Here is a 6,919-nt window from a genome sequence, read left to right on the forward strand (position 1 = left end):
TCAAAATGTTTTATTTTTTATTTTTCAAAAAAGAGAACAACCGAAGAACGTTTTGGAAAAAAGAAAGGTAAACTGGTCTAAGATTTGACGGATTGGATGTCTTAAGCAGACGGCGGGCTTTGGCATTGCTTAAAAACAGCTGTTACCTGGTGCAGTGGGTTAAGCAAGCGGCTCATATACTGAGGCTAGAGTCCTCTTGCAGTGGTTGCAGGTTTGAATCCCGGCCTGTGCACCTTTGCTGCATGTCATCCCCATTCTCTCTATATACCCCTTCCTGTCTGCTCCTTGAATAAAGGGCCACTAGAGCCCAAAAAACAGCTGCTACCGATGCTGAGCTGAGACAGCTGTTAATGAACGAAGGGACACGAGGGCTGAAACCAGTTCAAGCATCCACTGCCAATCCAGGAAGCAAGAACACACGGAGGCCTCACGTCAAGCACTGGAAATCTGCAACGGGGGAGTGGTAGCCTAGTGGTTACAGAAGTGGACTGGAGTCTGGAGGACAAGGTTCAAGCCCCCAGAATGCGACCCAGGTCAACCACCCTGGGCCCCTGAGCAAGGCCCTCAACCCCAACCGCTCCCCGGGCGCCGTTCATATGGCAGCCCACTGCTCTCTAGTCTAATTAGAGATGGGTTAAATGCAGAGACCACTGGGGGTGGCAGCCTAGTGGTTACAGAGGAGGGCTGGAGTCTGGAGGACCCAAGTTGAAGCCCCTGGATTGCAACCAAAAGTCAACCACCTTGGGCCCCTGAGCAAGGCCCTTAACCCTTACTGCTCCCCGGGCGCCATGCCATTGCATGGCAGACCACTGCTACTAGTTCAACTAGAAAATGGGTTAAATGCAGAGAAAGAATTTCCCCATTGTGGGAGTACTAAGGGAAGCTTTCTTTCTTTCTTTCTTTCTTCCAACAAAAACCACAAACGAAACACGGAGCCGACCAAAACACGAGCAGCAATCGACCCAAATCTCGAGATCCGATTACAGTCTAAGCTAAGCTACCGCTAACTAACCCCAAAAACTACAGAACAAGCCAGTGTGTATGTCTATGTGTGTGTGTGCATGTATGTATATGATTATGTGTGTGTGTGTGTGTGTTTGTGTGTGTATGTATATGTTTGTGTGGCTGTGTATGTGTGCATGTATGAGTATATATGTGTGTGTGTGTGTGTGTGTGTGTGTGTCTGTAATAATCCTATCAAAGCTCCACCTGAAGTGTATCTATAGTGGGGGAGGGGGGGAGGCAACCCCGCCACCCGACCAGAGGCCGACAAGGAGGTACCCCGGAACCCAGTCCACCAGCAACCCTACAGAGGGCGAGAAGAGGGCGAGAGGCAACCCACCGCCCCGTGTCATGGGGGGGGCCCCACGACACGGGAAGAAGCAGCCAGGGATCCCGCGGCGGCGGACCGCGACCCAGGCAAAAGAAGCACCCACCCCCACGAAAGTGGCCCTCCAGGACCAGAGGGCGCCCCGCCGCGGAGGCAGCGGGGGGGACCGGAGACGGGCCCGGAGAGAGGGAAACCCCAACAGGGCGACACCCGCGCGGGCCCGACAACGGAGGGCCCCAGACCCAGGCATCCCATTCATTCATCCATTCACCTATCCGGTTTCTATAATAATAATAATAATAATAATAATAATAATAATAATAATAATAATATAATATACTAACAACAATAATGATGATAGCAATAATAATATAATAATAATATTAATAACCATCTTTGTAATAATATCAATAAATATAAATTATTAAATTTTGTCCTGCCAATGGAGGCCCAAATCCTCCATGGCAGGACCCTTCCATACCGCATTCTCACCGACAAAGACACACAATCACGCACCGTTTCCCCCTCCCCGGGGGGGTCCAGCACCGTTTCCCCCTCCCCGGGGGGGTCCAGCACCGTTTCCCCCTCCCCGGGGGGTCCAGCACTGTTTCCCCCTCCCTGGGGGGGTCCAGCACCGCCAGAAGGCACCCCAGGCTGCGCGGCGAGCCCCGCCAGGCCCGGGCATCGCGACCCACCTATCCCAGGCCGGCGAGGGAACGCGGGTGATGTGGGCCCCCCTCCCGACCCTGGTGTTGAGTGCATGTGATTAATGCAATAAAAACAGGGAGGGGGAGGTCAGGGTATCATGCTGACAATGCCCCCCCCCCTCCAGAACTAAGTATCCTTGTTAAATGTATTTATTAAATGTTGAATGTGCAGTGTCTAGTGTTATTAAAACCGTGAGGTGGAGAGTGCCGGGCCACGCGGGACAATGTCCCCCACGCCCCGGACCCCACGCCCCAGACCCCACGCCCCGGACCCCACGCCCCTGCCTATGTGCGCATGAGTCCCCCACCGGTCATCCAAGTTGACGGGGGCCGGCCCTCCGAGCCGGGCCAGGGCCCCACCGTACCTCCACTGGTGTGGAGGCAGACATTATCTCACTACTAATATGGTCTGACAGAAGATTCCTAAAGTGGTTAATACATAAACTGGACTTTTCTTTCCAATTCACTAGATTCTGTAGTTGATCCATGTGGATAAATCCTCACATCCAGAACTTCTGTACCGGTGTACAAAACCATAAAGCATGCATATAATTATCTGGGGTGTTCTCTGTGCACTGTGAACAGATGTTAAAGGTGACAAAGCCCATCTGGAACATCCTTTGTCCTGTATAATGTATTCTATGAAGAACGTTGTACTGTATAAGTTGTAAGTTTGGGTTCTTAGTCATAGTGAAAGTAAAATACATATTTGTGACCAAGAAATCTGGTCGGTGTTAAGATTTTGAAATTGGAAGAGAGACTGAATTATCTATTTTAGACACTAACCTGTAAAGTTTCGATAGCAACTTTAGGGTGCTTAGGTTCAATAATTCTATTATCCTGGCGGGAAGTTGTAGGTCTAATTGGTTAAGTTTATATGTTTTATTTATTATGGCCTTAAGTTGTTGGTATTCTAAAATTTTTTTACTGCTAATTCCATATTGAACAGTAAGGGCCTGATTTACTAAAGGTTTGCGTGCGTAAAAACGTGTGCAAACTTGACATCACCCGCAAACCAATGTGCAAGCTGATCTACTAACAGCGTGCAAAGACGACTGCGCCTCTCAAATGAGCAAAATTGCACACGCTGTTCATTTAGTACTTTTGCCCTGATGAATAATCAATATGGGGCGTACCCGCCAGAAAGCGCTAAATACTGGGAGGGGAAAATGCAAATAGGTTAATTTACCACACGCAATGAGATTTACCAAGCCTGAAAGTTATTGCGGGGATTGTGATTGCGTCTGTATTTAATACGTTCGAAAGGAAGGTGCTAATCTGCCCAGCATTACGCACCGATGGCTGCTGTTATTGTGGCAAGGAGGCGACATCGCCAAAATCAAAGAATACGCAGACAGAGAGTCTTTATTCTGCTGCATGCTATTTTAAAAATGGTTGCACAAGTTTTATTAAAGGCCACTTTTTCTTTAGGCTGGGTTAAGGAGGCTGAGGCTGGAGCCTCTGGAGTTGCGTTCTGGCCTGCGGTCCCGCCCCCCCCCCCCCCCCCCCCATCCCGTTGCTGCTTCCACCTGCCTACGTGGATGTCTGCTGTGTGCTGCTGACGCCCCCCCCCCCCCCTGGTCATCCCGCTGCTGCTTCCACCTGCCTGCTGTGCTGTTGACGTCCCCGACCACCAGTCTGGCCTTCGGCAGGAGGGTCCCCCCTTATGAGCCTGGTCCTGGTCCAGGTTTCTTCCCTCCTAAAGGGGAGGTTTTCCTGCCACTGTTTGGCTTAAGGTTTTTCTCCCACTATGGGAGTTTTTACCTGCCATTGTTTATGTAATAATTGCTCGGGGGTTTATGTTTATGTTTATGTTCATGTTCATGTTCTGGGTCTCTGGAAAGCGTCTAGAGACAACTTTGTTGTATTAGACGCTATATAAATACAATTGAATTGAATTGAGAAAAAATAATTTACTTTTGGTAAAACCATCATTTTAATAGTGGCAATTCTTCCCATGAGTGAAATGGGAAGAGAGTTCCATCTGGAAAGATCATCTTCTATTTTCTTTAAAAGCTGAACATAATTTTATTTTATTAACTCTGACAGCCTAGGGGAGATATTTATGCCTAAATATCTAATGTTCCCTGATTGTAATTTGGTATTGGCTATCAGAGGTGGAAAAAGCACAAAAATATTGTACTTAAGTAAAAGTACAAATTTTCTGCTTAAAAATTACTTAAGTAAAAGTAAAAAGTACCCATTAAGAACATTACTTAAGTAAAAGTATAAAAGTACCTCAACTTAAATATAATAAAGTACAAAAAGTACATGGTGTAAAATGTACTTAAGTACAAAAGTACAAAGTACAAAGTACAAAATTCAAAGTACAAAATTATTTTCAAAAGGATTGCAAAGAAATGAAGAATCCAAGAATTTGCTTACAACTCTAAATAATGGTGATATTATTCTGACCCCTTTAGCGTTTGTTTCCATTACCCCATTTTAATTTGTCCCTTTGCTCATCACTGCTGCTGTACCCCATTGGCCCCGCTGACAGGTCCACCCCCAGCCTGGAGTATGCAGTGACAACATTAAGCAACCCCAGCTGATAAAGGATGAGACTTTTGAACTTTTAAATGCCAAAACCACCTTAGAAGGGGTGGAATCAAAGAATAGTGCGCATGGACACGCGTCGGCTGCCGCTCAAGGCTGATTTATGGTTCCGCGTTACACCAACGCAGAGCCCGTACCCTACGGCGAGGCTCTGCATCGATTTAACGCGGGACCATAATTCAGGCTTCAGTCCTCATCGGTACTCGACGCGACGGCGGTTCCTCCGGCCGTCCGGCCCGCCTCTGCGGCGCAACTCTCCCGGGAGCTGCGGCTCCTTCTCGGTATATTCACGCGCCCCCCTTCCTTCCCGTCCCCCATATGGTTCCGCGTTAAATCGACGCACACCTTACGCCGTAGGCTACGGCGTAAGGTGTGCGTCTCCGCGTACCCTACGCCGTAGCTCTGCGCCGGTGTAACGCGGAACCCTAAATCAGCCCCCGCTGTGCTGTTCTTTAATTTGTAGCGAGTAACGAGGTGTCCAATTTTAAATATAGCGGATTAAAAGTACGATTTTTTACTTGAAAATGTAACGAAGTAAAAGTAAAAGTACAGAAAAATGAAAGTATCAATAAAAGTACAAATTCTCAAAAATCTTACTTAAGTACAATAACGAAGTACTTGTAATTCGCTACTTTACACCACTGTTGGCTATATTCCTAAAATGAATAGAATAGTCAGACAGAGATGAAAATCCCTCTATAAGTGCAATTGTCTGTGATAGTGAAGATTGTGAATTCTGGAGGAAGAGGAGTATGTCATCTGCATAAAGACTTATTTTGTTCTCTAATGTTTTGCATTGTATACCTTTAATATTTCCATTTTGTCTAATAGCTGCAGCTAAAGGTTCAATAAATATTGCAAATAGTGAGGGAGAGAGAGGGCAACCCTGTCTAGTGCCTCTTTGCAAGTTAAAACTTGTAAGTTTGCAAGTTAAAACATTTGTCCTTACACGTGCCTTGGGAGAGCTATATAATATTTTTATCCAGTCAATAAAAGATTCTCCAAATCCAAATTTATGTAAAGTTGCCAATAGAAACTTGCATTTTACCCGATCGAATGCTTTTTCAGCGTCTAAGGATATAATAGTAGTTTCCTGTTTATTGATACTCAAATAATCTATAATATTAAGTAATCTACGAGTATTAGTAGAAGAATATTTACCTTTAATGATACCTGTTTGATCCGGATGTATAATAGAAGGGGTGACTCTTTCCAGATGCATGGTAAGAGCCTTGCTAATTATTTTAAGATCTACATTTATCAATGATATTGGGCGGAAGCTCGATGGGAGCAAGGGATCCTAATCCGGTTTTAATAAAAGACTAATATTAGCAGAATTCATATTTAAGGGTAAGCTTTTATTCTCCTCAACATTTAAGATCATTTTATAAAACGTTGGTGCTAATATGCTCCAGAATTCCTTATAGAACTCGGCTGGAAAGCCATCTGGGCCCGGAGCTTTATTATTAGGCATATGTTGGAAAGCTTCATGTTCTCCTATTGAGAGCGGAGAATCTAAATTCATAACCTGTTCCTGATGTAACTTCGGCAGATTAATTTCTCCAAGACACTCATTGACCGATTGGTCAGATGGTTCAATTTGTGATGAATATAGTTTATAGTAAAAGTCTCTAATAACTGAGTTTATTAAACAGGGATCATGTGTAACTTCCCCTGATTGGTCCTGAAGCCTCCTTATCAACAACAAAGTAAAACATCTTAGTACACAGAGAGTTGTGGGACAGGAAATCCTGAAAATGGATACTACAGGCAACTTCAGAGGAACTCCGGGTCTGGATCCTTGAGGGTTCCTGCTGCTGAGGGTGGATCTATGCTTGATGCAAAGCGGTACTTAGGCCGCGTTCAGACTGCCAGCCAATATCCGATTTTTAGCCCATCCAGATTGAAACTGGATGACTCTTTTGAAGTCTGAACAGTCCCAAACCGCATGAGATCCGATTTTTGCAAACCAGATGGAAACCACCTCCGGGAGGTAGTTTCATATCGCATTTGGGCAGATGCGTCTCAGTCTGAACAGCTCCAAACACTCAGATCGGTTTTGACTGTCCGTGACGTCACTCTACGCGACGCCAGACCAGACCCATGTGCCAAACCACCCGGCCATTTCCAGTTGTGGAGCTACGTTACAGGTATGGAGCAGTCGGAAGATGCCGAAAACAGCAGTCCTTGGACAGAGGAAGAAAGAAGAGTTTTTGTTGTCGCAATTACGTGACGTCACACAATACACGTGCTGGGTGACGCCTCCGCTCCGACGTCGTTGCCACGGCAACGCGTCAGATCAGTCAATGATGTGGCCCAGTCTGAA

This window comes from Cololabis saira, chromosome 18 (assembly GCF_033807715.1).
Source record: "Cololabis saira isolate AMF1-May2022 chromosome 18, fColSai1.1, whole genome shotgun sequence".
Classification (NCBI taxonomy): Eukaryota; Metazoa; Chordata; class Actinopteri; order Beloniformes; family Belonidae; genus Cololabis; species Cololabis saira.